The sequence below is a fragment of the Heteronotia binoei genome, chromosome 3 (assembly GCF_032191835.1).
Source record: "Heteronotia binoei isolate CCM8104 ecotype False Entrance Well chromosome 3, APGP_CSIRO_Hbin_v1, whole genome shotgun sequence".
Lineage (NCBI taxonomy): Eukaryota > Metazoa > Chordata > Lepidosauria > Squamata > Gekkonidae > Heteronotia > Heteronotia binoei.
Genome location: NC_083225.1, coordinates 155125324 through 155140021, shown reverse-complemented (window position 1 = coordinate 155140021; position 14698 = coordinate 155125324).

Sequence of the window (14698 nt, the reverse complement as noted above, 5' to 3'; positions counted from 1 at the left end):
AAGTTTTTGTACACAAAGGGAGCAAAATTTGTCCCAGAAACCCTAAAATTTTATCAGGCAAAAGTATTACGCCAGATGATTTATGGCTCTCTTCTTGGTCCCTCCTTAGCTACTTTAGCCCCGCTTGAGAGAGTTCAGTCCAAATTTCTAAGGGCTGTGTTGCAGGTTCCTAAGTGTGCCTAATTCCTTTATTCATTTGGAAACAGGCATGTTGACGATGGGAGCCAGTATCACCCTGGACTCACTCAGATATTGGCTTAGGGTCAACTTTCATCCTCATGGTCTCCTGCATATGGTACTTGCGGACAACTTTCAGTCTAAATGTCTGAAAGCTGTTCTTAGTAAATTACATCTTCTTGGTTTTTCTCCTGAAACCATTCTGGTTCTGAACTGGAACTAGGCTAAAGAAAGAGTGAAAGAAAGAATTAAAGACATTGAGAAGCAGTTCAATCTTGCCAAATTTCCAGCTTTTAGATTGACAGAGCAGCTTAGATATCAGGTTGTATATTTAAATTATCTCCATCACCTTGATGTCCTTAAATTTAGAAAAGCTTTTATCCTGGCCAGATGCTCAGCACTTCCCTCAGCGGTTCTTGAGGGCAGGTATAAGGGGATTCCTTTTGCGCAAAAGCTTTGCCACTGTGGCTCAGGGGAAGTTGAATCCATTACACACATAATTCTCAGGTGTTCCTGGTATAAAGAGGCCCGTGTGAAATATATTGAGCCTATTTTAAAGGCAAATTCTGGGTTGATGGTATCAGAATGTATTAATTTCATGTTATCTGAAGCCGTTGCCAAGTTTTGCACTGTCTGCTATGGTATCCGAAAGACTCGTTTTACTGCTTCTCAATTTTAAAATGTTCATTTCTAACTTGTGTCTTGATTTCTATGTAATTTTTTATATTCAACCTATTAAGACAGTTTTCTATCTTAATCCTTATTATAGCACAGATTCTATCCTTTGAATCTTTTAAATTTCTGTATTTTAATTGGTCTGGGAACATAATAAAAGTCTGAGTCTGTAGGATTGATACTGTCTCAATGCAGACTGGAAGAAGTGAGCTTTATTGAAAGCAGGTGTCCCGGGGCACCTGAAAGACTAACAGAATGTATTCCAGCATCACCTTTCATGAGACTGAGCTCACTTCATCAGATGCATTGGAGTGGCAGGATATATTTGTTTCTCTAAGATGGTTCATGCTGCTTTGCCAATCGTCACCAGCTGGGAGTGATTATACCAACGCTGCTCGGATCTCCTACCCTTTGATCTAGCCCTTGTTTTTATTTGTGCTTGGCACATCTCTTGGGTTGCTGCCCTTTGTAAGATCCTTCTCTTCTTCTCCTTGTATTCATGTATGTATCTTTCAAATGAAGTTGACACATTATGCATAAGATAAAATGGGCTCTGACTCAAAACAGATGGTGTCCCACAATACATTTGTTAGCCTTAAGGTGCCACAAGACTTTTCATTGTTTTTGTCCTGACAGCTGGATGTGTGTGTGTCTAATTTAAAATGACTTTCTAACACTTTCTTGGGACTCTCATTGAATAAAATGACTTACTTGAGAGTAGAACTGCTTAGACTTGCTCCCTAAATCCTATACTCTAGTCATTGCAATAGCTTTTGGAGATGATATGATGTATTTACAGCAAAGCATTTTTATCTTTTTTTTTTTATTAAACCAAGAGCAGAGTGGATTTCAGCTGAGAAGCTGCAATCATTACTTTTGGAGGGGGAAGCACAATATTTCATTATTCTCCTTTTGCCAAGAGAATGCCAATGGAAAGGGAGACACCACGGGATGACAGCCCATATCCTTTAGCATATGAGAAGTGTTTTTTCTGCCTTCAGTAAGCAGATTGCCCCCAAAATCTAGCTCATGAGCCAAGATTCTGCAGCATTTCACACTGGGTGATTATTTTAAAGGTATCCGTTATGGATCTAATAGGTGTTAATGTGGATGTAAGGATGTTGCTAGGAAACTTGTGGAAGCTAAATGGAGAGATGCTACTAATAGAGGCAATGACAGAGCAGGGCTGGAAAATAAATGTTTATGGCTCTTCTGCAATGTTATTTCATATGTTGCATTTAAACACTGATTCAGCTTCTGTTTCAGCCCATACTTCAAAGGGTTTGGCTGAACTGGAGACTTAGTCAGAGAAAAGGAAGAGCAATCTCAAGTCTTTTGTGTTGTCTGATGATATTTTGGGTGGGCCACAACAGAGGATGTTCTTGCCAACTTAGTTTGTACACAACACAGCTGTTCTTCCGCTCGCTCTTAAGGCTCCATGCTCTTGTCCCCTTCTCCACACATGCATGATCTTTTCCTGCAAAAAGCAGAATGTTAACTCTGTAGAAATCTGACCCCATAAAATGAAGCAGAGTTTCACTTTTCTAAGCCCACTGGTTTCAGTAGACCTAGAAGAATATAAGTCTGCCTAGAAGGGCCCTGTGAACCTCTTCTCAGATAGAATATTTCTGCCTGGCTTTAGATGTCTTATTTCCTGTGACATACACAGTGCAGATTGCTTGACAATCACCATGCGCATGATGGTTAATAAAGCCTCTGCATTTCATCTGTTTCAAACAGAGGCATGTAATCCTGGCATGCTGTAGAGTCATGTGCAATGTATAGAAACCTCCACACAGCTACTGGTGACAGGGCAGAACTACATATTACAAACTTGGGTGTTTGCTGAATTCAGGATATTTTCAAGTAGAAATGATGGAGGAGACAATGGGGAGAGAACTCAGAATCTTGGCTCTCTCAGCATCTGTAAGGTTACATACAATCACCAAGCATCCACAGCATTAGCCTAGGGCTGCCAAGTCCCCGGTCTGGGCAGGTGTGATGACAACACCCGTCGGCCGGCGGCCATTTCCGGGAAAACTCTATGGTTTTCCTGGAGGCTCTAGTCATTTGGTAGGGAGAACTCTATGGTACAATAGAGCAACGCTGGGGACTCGGCAACCCTACTTTAGCCTGATACAAATCACAGTCATCCAAACAGCTAGTAGTCCTGGTTTGAGGCATGGGGTGACCAAAACAAAAGCAAGCAACATCTATTTCATGAATAAAGACAGAGATTCCAGCCTTTAGATGGAATCTGGGGATCTCCTGGAATTACAGCTCATCTCCTGACTACAAAGATCAGCTCCCTGGGAGAAAATGGATGCTTTGGAGGGTGGCCTCTGTGGTACACCACTGAGGTACCTGTCTTCCCCAAGCTCCACTCCCAAATATCCAGGAATATTCCAGTCTGGAGCTAGCAACTCTACCCTCTCACCCACCCTGCCGGTGGCCAGGAGGGACTTGGCGACCCTGGCATATGGGGGTGGGGGGAGCCAAATTGTGCCCCTCCTTCATGTTACTCTAGTGTTTTAAAGAATGTTCTGACAAGGCTCCAGTACTAGAAACCAGAGAACAACAAAGAGAAAAATGGCAAGATCAGCTGGGTATGGGTGTGTTGTTGGAGGCAAGAGTTAGCTCCCCTCATCCATGCACTTTAAAGTTATTTTAAAATGATGCAAATTGCACTCCTCCCATACCAACAAAGTTTCAAGCATTTTAACAGGTACCTTGTTCTGTGCCTCCCTGACTTACGCTATTGGCCTTTCGCTCCCAATTGTTACCATGTCTTCTATGTTTCCTTCGGTAGCTTGGCTGCTGCCTCTCTGAAGAAGGAGCCTGTAGTATGCAACAGGGGCTGACATCTTTTCAATGTAACATAAATCAGGCATCCTGATTTATAACATTCCTTTGCTTTGAAAGCGTGGAGGTGTAAGCATTGAGATCCTGGCTTAATTCCCACTTGAGTAATTACATTCTGCTTCCCCCTGCAGTTTCAGCAGGATAGAATATTCTTCATTGCTTGCTGTAATGTCAGAGAGCCTTGCAGGAGAGGGGAGCATCCCAGGGAAATTGAGGAGCACAAAATCACTCAGGCAGTAAGGAGAAACTGGGGAAAGAGGATATTATCTAAATAATTTTCCTGTGTTAAAATGGCTACATATATTCCACCAACCTAGCAATGTTTTGACCATTGCTGTGTAGGTTTACATGTTTGTTTTTATGGCTAGAGACATTTAGACTGTGAAGACATAGATATCTATACAAGAAAGTAATTCCAGCCTTTCCTATTACCTTTAATGCAATACATGATATAGCATCCTTGTTGAAGTGAAGCAGTCCCAAGTGTGGTTACATAGGAGACCACTAAGGAGCCCAGTGGATGATTTTATGATAGAAGGGAGATGGGATGTAAATAGCTTGTTGATGGGAGCTGGGGAGGTGCTGTGGCTCAGTGATAAGGCATATGCTCTGAATGGCGAAGGTCCCTAGTTCAGTCCCTGGTATCTCCAGTTGAAAAGTGAAGTGAAATACCTCCACATGAAACCTTAAAGTATTGGTGACCAACTACAGGGCAGCATCATATGTGTTCATGTGTGTCCTATGGGCTCTTTCTACTTGCATAAGTGCTCTTGGGGAAGCAGAAATGCATCTTCTAATTGCTGAAAGAGTTGTATCCAAACCTTGCCTTCCTCTTCCACAAGGCCCATAGCACAAAATCACTACAGTGGCTGATGACTTGTTTCATATATTGTGGGGCATATGCACACAGGTAGTGTTTCTCTGAAAAGAAATCTCCATTTTTTTAAAAATGTGGAAATTATAAAATATGTGTGCAGAAGCTGTTTAGCATGTCCTCTTTTTGTATGAGTAGAACAAGGTTAACACAACACGGAGTACAGGTCTGTTAATGTTTGATTGGATACTGACAAGTAAATATGTCATACTCAGAGATGGTGAGTTCATGCTATGGAAAACACTTTGGAGGTTGGTTGGAGTGTTTCTATCTTCCTGGTTTGGACAACCTGCTTCTCTTGCATTTTTGCCTTTCTTTATCATATGATAGGGGGGAAAAGAGCATTTTCTCCACTACAATCTTCCAGTGTTCCTACCACTTCTCCTCGCTTTTAAAAAACTGTTGTCTTGATTTTATTTTCCTTAATAATAATTGTACACTGTCAAGTGACAACTGGGTCATGGCAACCCCATAGTGTTTTCAAGGCAGGAGATAAGCAGAAGTGGTTTGCCAGGGCCTTCCTCTGCACAGCAACCCAAGTTTTTCTTGGGGGTCTCCCATCCAAGTATTAACAATGGCCAGCCCTGCATAGCCTCTAAGCCCTTAAAAGCTCAGGCTGCTTTCATTGCATCTACAGAGTCCTTATTGTGCTCAACCTGCCCATATCAAAGACCATTTGGTATGTCAAATGCACTTTTCTTCAGAGTAAATCCCTGTGGAACTTAGTGGGATCTGATTCATGTGAGCATGTACATGTCTTCACAACATAGAGAACTTTTGTTCCTTGATGCTGTAGAGTCCTTCAGGTAACTTGGCCGCAAGCGATTTAGAGCCTTAAAAGTAAGAACCAGCACTTTTAATTCTTCCTGGAAACAGATGGGCAACCAGTACAGATCTGAGCACAGGGGTTCCATGATGCCTGTAACCAGCCTCTGCCAGTAGCTCAGCTGCCCTATTTTGAATAAATTGAAGTATCCAGACCGTTTTTCAAGGCAGTCCCATACAGGGCACATTACCGTAATCTAAACTGAATGTGATAAATAGATAGCAGTGAGATGGTTGGACTCTAGTTTGGCTTGTGGATCTGTGTTTTTTGCTTTATCCTTAGCTGCCTCCTCTATGATCTGTTTTATTTTTATGAGTATTTATTGCTCTGTTTTCCCCAATGCATTCCAAGTATTTTTCAAGCAGTTTTTTTAAAAAGAGGAACAACATCCCATTTCAGAAGCTACTAATATTAAAGAACTTTATGATCTTTCTCAGAACAGTATACACATAAAATTGAGTTCTTTGGTTCCTGTGAGGCTGAGTTTACCCAAAAACATTGAGATGAGGATCCAATCAGCAGCTACCCAAAGTTCTGTCTTACTTTTCTATGCATTTTTTTTTAAAACCAAAAGTAGTTTCAGCTGTTTTGGGACTGTTGTGACGTTCTTCTTGGAGCCTGCTTGGTGTTTCCTCCTTAAGAGAAGTTAAGATAGCCTCAGGTTGGAGAATAATATTTTCTGTGGCAGCCCCATCCCTTTACAATGGACTGGGAAAAGATGTGGGGGCTATTCCCTTCCTATTAAAAAAGCTATAATATAGTGGGTTCTATGCATGGCAGAGTCTTGGAGTGAGTTATAACAAGCTCTTTAATAGGAATCACATAGTAAAAGGTTACAATACAAGACTGGTGTTGGGGCCCACGGGCTGAACTTATATACATCTCTGGGTTCCCGTGCAAGCACGTTATTGGGTCATTCAAACTGGCAGGAGCTTGTAATTGGTCCTGGGCTGTGGAGGTTTGAATCCTACAGCCCTTTGTTCCCAAGTCCCCAAGCTCAGTCCGTATGGCTCCAATGAGCCAGGCGGAAACACCAAAGTCTTCCCTTGAGTCCACATACATAACATCCCTCCCCCCTTAGTTCGCAAGCCCCTATTGGACATAGTCTTTTAGATACGCTGGCTTGTGGTGCTTTCGCGTCAACTGCCTGAGCACAGGAGTTGGCGGCGATGCGACTTCTTCTTCAGGCATTGCTGGCGGAAGCCGTGGTGCTGAGGGGGAATCCGCCGGCTGGACTGGGTCCTCCAAGGTTTCTGGCACTGATGGTGGTCCCGTTTGTTTCGCTGGTTCTTGCACGGATGTAGCTGCTGTCTCTTCTGCTTCCTCCGGCTCTGGGGTTGTTTTGCCATGAGCAGGAGCCAGGGAGGTTGTGTTCTCATCCTCGTCTCTCCCCCCCCCCCCCCCGGGCGCCTCTCGTGCATGTATTTGATCAATGTGTCGCCTTATTGTGAATCCCCCCTCTGAGGTGACTTTGTACATGATAGCCCCTATTATTTGGGATACTCGCACTGGTATCCATGCTGGTCCCCCCCCCCCCGAAGTTTTTGGCAAATACTAAGTTTCCTCTGTCGAACCCCCGGGGGGGCCTGGACTGCCTCTGGTACCTCTTGCAGGTCGGTTGCGTGGTCTGGATGCATGCGATCCAGGAGGGTTGTCAGCCACCGGCCCATGAGAAGCTCTGCTGGGCTGCGGTTGGTGACTGTACTGGTAGTGAAATGTTGCACTGGCACTCCGTGAGGCGTGCTTCCCACTCCCCATATACGATTCAGCGGAGCATTTCCTTCGTAGCCTGCACCATTCTTTCAGCTTGGCCGTTTGTGGCTGGGTGAAAGGGGGCTGACCTTATGTGTTTTATTAAATTTCGGCCACAGAAATCCTGAAATTCGGCCAAGGTGAAGGCTATCCCATTGTCCGATATCAACATGTCAGGGAGGCCATGTGTGGCGAATACCCTGCGTAGCACGCCTAATGCTGCCCGAGAAGAGGTGGAGGCCACTGTCACTACCTCTAGCCATTTGGAGTAAAAGTCCACAATAAGGAAGAATACATGCCCCTGGAAGGGCCCCGCAAAGTCGAAGTGCAGGTGGGACCAGGGGTTGTGAGTGGACTCCCACTGTTGGGCTGGGGCATGGGGCAGCACCAGACGAGTCTCCTGCATGGCTGACATTGGGCCACCCAGGATTCAATGACGTCATCAATTCCTGGCCACCATACATAGCTGCGGGCCAGTGCCTTCATGTGTTCTATTCCTGGATGGGTTACATGCAGCGCAGTTAGGACTCACTGTTGCAGTACCGGGAGCACCACCACCCTACTTCCCCACAACAGGCACCCTTTATGAATGGACAGTTCATCCCGGTGGGACACACACACAAAGAATTCCGAGCCCACCCGTACTTCTGGCCACCCCCTCCACACCTAGTTCAGAACTCAGGAGAGAGTTTTGTCCTTGGAAGAGCAGTGGGCAATGTCCTTTGCATGCACCGGGCGGTCCGGGAGGGCTTCCAGTGAAATCATCTGGAACGCCAGGTCTGGGTCCATGGAGGGCAGCGGCAGGTGGCTCAGTGCGACCCATTGCTTTCGCAGGGCGGTACTTAAGGTCATACAGATAACCCTCCAGGAAGATGGACCACCTCAACACCCATGGCAAAAGCATTTGGGGCGTTTGTCGGTCGGGGCGAACAGGCCCAGCAGGGGCTTGTGGTCCGTCAAAATCGTGAAGGGCCAGCCGTACAGGTAATCATGGATTTTTTTTTACCCCTGCCACGATAGCCAGGCCCTCTTTGTCTATTTGAGTGTAGTGTTGCTCTGGTTTTTGTAAGGTCCTTGAATAATAGCCTATCAGAACCTCGCGACCATCCGGCAGCCTGTAAGGTGATGCGTCACACGTGAGCACAATGGGTAGCCACTGGTCGAAGTGTGCCAGCAAGCTATTAGAAGTCAAAATGTCTTTTACTGCCTGGAAAGCGGCGGCTTGCCAACGACCCCAAACCCACGGTGCCCTTTTGTCCAGCAGACTGCATAAGGGCTCTGCTACTACCGCCTTGTGAGGAAGGAAGGCATGGTAGAAATTGAGAATTCCCAAGAACGATTGTAACTCAGCCTTGTTGGTGGAAGCTGGTGCATCACAAATGGCCTTTATTTTGTACTGGGCCGAATGAAAGCTGCTCGCGTCCACCCTATACCCCAGAAAATCTATGGTGGGCACCCCCAATACACATTTTTCCCATTTTACCTTTAACCCTGCCCCCTCGAAACGCTGTAACACCATTCAGAAGCGGTCCCCGAATTCGTCTCCGGTGGCTGCCACAATCAATACACCGTCGAAGAACAACTGTACCCCGGGGATGCCTGGAATCAGTTACCAGAAGAGGTAAGGGCCTTGTAGAACCTCAACCAGTTTCGCCGGACCTGCAAGACCATCCTCTTCCAGCTGGCTTTTTAATGTGGAATTATTGTACCATCGTCATGAAAAACTGTTATATCAAGATTGTAGCATCAAATTAAATGTGGTTTTAAATTGTTAGTTTAATTGCTGTATTTAATGTAATTGTATATTTAATTAAGAAACATAAGTGTTATGTAATTGGGGTATTTTATTATTATACTATTGTAATGTTGTATTTTATGTTATGTAAGCCGCCCTGAGCGTGCTTTGGCGGGGAGGGCAGGATGTAAATTAAAAATTATTTATTATTATTAAGAAGAGAATCCATTAAGTTCTGAAATAGTCCTGGAGTCACGCTGACCACGAACTGCAAGCATCTAACTTTGATGGCCCCCCAATGTGTTACGATAGTTTGTGCTTCTTCTGTGGCTGCGTCCACAGGGAGCTGTTGGTACGCTTGTGCTAAATCCAGTTTCTCAAAGGTCGTTTTCGCACTCACCTTAATCAGCAGCGACGACCCTCTTCACCGCGCAGGATCTGCGCAGATTTCGCACTAATTGCCGCGGAGCACCCAGAAGAGCCGGAAAGTCCCGGCGCTTTTGCAGCGCAAACGGAAACCGCCAAAAACCAGTTTCCATTTGCGCCGCAAAAGCGCTGGGACTTTCCGGCTCTTCTGGGTGCTCCGCGGCAATTAGTGCGAAATCCGCGCAGGTGAAGAGGGTCGTCGCTGCTGATTAAGGTGAGTGCGAAAACGACCAAAGATTTTTGCTCCCGCTAGAATGCTAACACATGACTCAACACTGGAACAGGGTATGCATGGCCTTGCAACGCCTTATTTATCGTGCATTTATAGTCAGCGCAGATGCGTATGCTGCCATTGGATTTGATCGGGGTTACTATGGGAGTCTCCCACTTTGCATTAGTGACTGGTTCCAGAACCCCTTGGGCCTCAAGGCGGTCAAGCTTCTCTTCGATCTTGGGCCTGAGAGCTAGTGGCACCCGCCTGGCCTTCAGCCATATGGGCTGCATGTTGGGGTCTAGTTGTAAGGCTACGGGGGCCCTGGTGTATGTCCCCAGAGTTCCGTCGAAAACCACGGGGAACTCTTTGCAAAACCTTTGAAAGTCCCTTTGAACGGGAGTGTAATGGATCCCCGTCACTTGGATGCCCCATGACTGGAACCAGGACCGACCTAGAAGGCTGCACAGATCACCCTCCACCACGATGAGGGGGAGCTCGCCCTTGAACTTTCCGTGCCTAACATGGACCAGGCCCACTTCCCGAACTTCAACCTCCCAGTTTTAAAAGTCCCGGACAAGGAATTTTTTTTTTTTATAAAATTTTATTGTTATATATTCCAACACCACTCCACCTCTGTGAGAGTCCCAGGCCATAGATACATTATAATATTCCATATATTTATAACTATTAACATTTCATCCAAATACAACTCCATCACTCTATTTAAACATCTTATCCATTCATTTTCTTATTAACCAACCAATCGTCTTAAATTGTTTAAACTTTTCCAAATACCTCACCATCTTTCTAAACCAACCAGATCCCTAACCTTTAATCCGTTCATTCTTCGTATCTTCATTGTTAAATACTCCAATATTATTATATTATTCATTTTATCCCTCCAATGATTAATTGTCAGTTCCTCAGCTTCTTTCCAATTCCTTGCTATCACTTGTCTTGCTGCTACTAACATCAAATTAATCCATTTACTATCCTCTTTTGATCTTAATCCCACACCATCCAAATTAATAATTGCCATTGCTTTAGATATACTTATTTTCCTTTTTTTTATTTTTTTTATTTTTTATTAAGTAAATTTTTTTTATTAAGTATAAATAAAAATAAATAAATAAAAATATGAAAATAAGTCCCGGACAAGGAATGAGGATGGTTTTAATTGAGCCCCCCCCCCCCCCGGGGCACATCTCCCTGAACATGTGGACTGAAATGACTGTCTGGCCCACCCTGGAGTCTACCTCCATTTTGCAGGGCTTGCCTTCCATGACCACAGTCACATAGTATTTATCCAGGGAGGGAATGGGCAACTGGCATACCTGGATCCCAGAAGTGGTGAGTGCCTGGATATCATCCACTAGTGCGATCTTGTGGCGGTGGCCATTCTGTTGGCAAGGAAGTTTTCCTTGGCGCAGCGCCGCCAATCGGCACACCTGAGCTATGTGCCCGGCCTTTCCACATGTGGTGGGCGCAGATCTTGGGGGTGATCAATTCTGTTGCTCATGGCCTAGACTTCTGTTGGGTTGCCTGGAGCAGCTTGAGGGTGTCGTCTCCGTTTGAGTCATCTGATTCTGTGGCCGGTCGTAGCTAGTGGGTGTTGGTCCCTGGCTGGCGGGCTTTCTCTTTGTGGCAGTGGCTATTTGTAGGGCCTTCTCCAAGGTCGGCTTTGATTCTGTCGCAATTTTCCAATGTGCCTTCCTGTCCCTGAGGCCATGAGTGAACTTCATGAGCAGATTCTCCTCCAACTGTGTGCCATACTTCGCCTTCCTGCCCAAGTCTCGCAGGCGGGCTAGGAAGGTCGCTACAGTCTCATTCGGCTCCTGGAAGCTGTCGAGGAACTGTAGCTTCTGGGTGAGGAGAGTAGGCTTCAGAATGAAATGGCCAGTCAGCGCCTCGATGATCTTGTCAAAGGATGATGCCTCGAGCGTCTCTGGCGCAACCAGACCCTCCGCTAGCTGTAGGGTGGTGAAGCCGCAGTTGCTCAGCAGGATGGCTTTCTTGATTTCGTGTTCATCACCCTTGATTCGCTGTGCCATGAGGTGGTACTTGAGTCTTTTGACCCAGGCTTTCCAGGCCTCATGATGTGCCATGTTGAACTCCGGAATGAAGTTTTGCAATCCGGACACGGCGGCCATGATCGGGCTGGGCAGCAGTCCCTGTTGCGCGGCAGTGCTGGAGCTCGATGAGCTTGGCAGTGCTGGGTTGCCCTGGACCTCGTTCATCTGGATCCCATCCTCGTCGCCACTATAATATAGTGAGTTCTACGCATGGCAGATTCTCGGAGTGAGTGATAACAAGCTCTTTAATAGGAATCATATAGTAAAAGGTTACAATACAACACTGGTTCTAGGGCCCAAACTTATATACATCCCTGGGTTCCCGTGCAAGCACATTATTGAATCATTCAAACCGGCGGGGGCTTGTGATTGGTCCTGGGCTGCGGGGGTTTGAATCCTACAGCCCTTTGTTCCCAAGTCCCCAAGCTCAGTCCGTATGACTCCAATGAGCCAGGTGGAAATGCCAAAGTCTTTCCTTGAGTCCACATACATAACAAAAGCATAATACTCTTCTTAGAGGTTTTCAGAGGGCATCCATGTGGGTCTGCAGTAGAAGATTTAGATTTGAGTCCAGTGGAAGTTTTGAGACCAACAGGAAAATTACTGCCAGTCTCTTCCCTGCACTGTAGTGAGAAGCCACTTGTCTCATCTCTGACAGGCATGACAGAAGGTTGCAGCAGTGCCCACTCTCTTTGTCCCTTCTGGGCAACAGGGAGGTGGGAAGATGGTGCTTCTATCTTTATCCCCCAAGAGTGTGATGGGATTCAGTGTCTTCCTATCCTCCTCACCCCTTACCAGACTGCAGTGTGTCTTTGTGTGTGTGTGTGTGGGGGGGATGATGCATGTCCTCTTCCTCCAATTTCCAGGTGAGGTGGAGCATTGTGTCTTCCTACCTTCCTTGCCCAATGGAATGAGAAACCACTGTACTGCTGGTACTCTCCATCAGGCAAGATGAGAAAAAGGCCTGCCCTAACCCCACCCTGCTCCAATGATGAAGGGAAGGAAAGAGGGGTCGGGCTGCCCACTGGTGCTGAGGCTCCTCATGGGACGGACCCCAATACTGTGGGTGGCCAGGCAGGAGATAGGCAACAGAATTGACTGGCATCCCTCCAGCAGTGATACCTCAGTTGATCACCTGAGGCCACCCCATGGATTGGATCCAGCCAGGTTTTTCATTGATCCCCCCCCCCACCATAGCCCCCTTCTCTTGTGGCTTTTGTACATTCAGATCCCAGAATTCCTAATACCATCGTTTGGGATGGTCAAAGGGGAACTCCTACCTTTGTTTTGTACCAGAAGAAAAGTAAGTTGGATCCAACCCCATTAATTAATTAGCAGAGAAAGGGGGGGCAGGAAAAGGCTGCTTTCCCCTTTCAGTTCAAAATTATTCTCCCCCCCCTCTCCTCTCCTCCTCTCATTCTCTCTTCTTTTTTTCCATTGTCATTCCCCCCCTTCCCTATTAAATTTAAATTCTAGTAGAAGACACAAAATGCTTTGCTGGTGATATTATTATGATTATGAAATAATTAGGAAATAACCTACATTATCTCTTTAACTGTTATTCATAAAGACAAGATAATTTCTCTCCTTATAATAGATATTTATTACAGGCTGGTTATATTAGCAATATAAAAAGTGATAGTCTTAAACTTTCATATGGAAATAATATATGAAAAATATAGTATATGGGAAATATGTATAATATTTTTAGAAAAAAGGGTAAAAAATAATGGTAAGTGGAATATGTCAAAAAGGCAAAAGGAAAGTAAAAGAAACTGATGAAGACAAAAATGAAGAACTGATGGAAAAGCTGTCAAGAGCATTGGTGAATCAGATGCAATAATTCGAGGCAAGAACAGAAGAAAATTCAAAGTATTCAGAAGGATGTTCAAGAATTGGAGAAAAGAACACAGAAGAATAAGAACATAAGAGAAGCCATGTTGGATCAGGCCAACGGCCCATCCAGTCCAACACAGTGGCCAAAATACATACACACACTGTTGGCCACTGATGGACCTCTGCTTCATATTTTTATCCAATCCCCTCTTGAAGCTGGCTATGCTTGTAGCTGCCGCCAGTTCCTGTGGCAGTGAATTCCACATGCTAATCACCCTTTGGGTGAAGAAGTACTTCCTTTTATCCATTTTAACCTGACTGCTCAGCAATTTCATTGAATGCCCACGAGTTCTTGTATTGTGAGAAAGGGAGAAAAGGACTTATTTCTCTACTTTCTCCATCCCATGCATAATCTTGCATGTGTGAACCTGATGGCACTTGGGGTTTTTTTTGGCCACTGTGTGACACAGAGTGTTGGACTGGATGGGCCATTGGCCTGATCCAACATGGCTTCTCTTATGTTCGTATGTTCTTAAACTTTTGTGTGCAAGCACACTTCTTCAGAGGAAGAGAAGGAGGATGGATGGATGGACGGACGGATGAATAGACTCTTCTGACAAGCACAATGTACATTGAGAAAATTATTTTTACTTATTCTGAAAAGTTGTGGGGTTTTTTGTTAAAAAAAATTGATTTCTCTGGTTAGGAATTGGAACACTTGAATTGGTCCTTATTTTGGAGAGTGGAGTGATTTCAGCAAATGATAATAGCACACATTGGTAATGAGACAGGAAACTAGGTCTCCATTCAATCCTGGAGGATGCATTGTCTTGAGATTCATTAAAAGTTGCAATTTAGCAATCTCTCTCTCCAATCTCCCTTTGAAATTCCTTTGTAAGAGCACTGCTACTTTTAGGTCAGCATCTTAATGTTGTGGTTTCTAATGTCACTTATATCCATTTAATTTCTGCACTCTCCTTGACTGAATCCTCCTGGATGGAATTGAGACCTAGGTTTCCTGTCTCATTTCTAATGCTGTTATCTCCACACCTACTACCCCTCTACACATCACACTTAATCCAATCAAGCCTACTATTGTCATTCACCTGCTATTGCCATTCAACATCTGAATCCAGTTTATATCTCTGGTGCCTCATGTTACATTTTATGACATGCATGCCCTGACCCAACAAAGTGACATTTATGTTAGATCTGACTCTTGTAGCAAAAGGGTTTGATACCTCTGGTC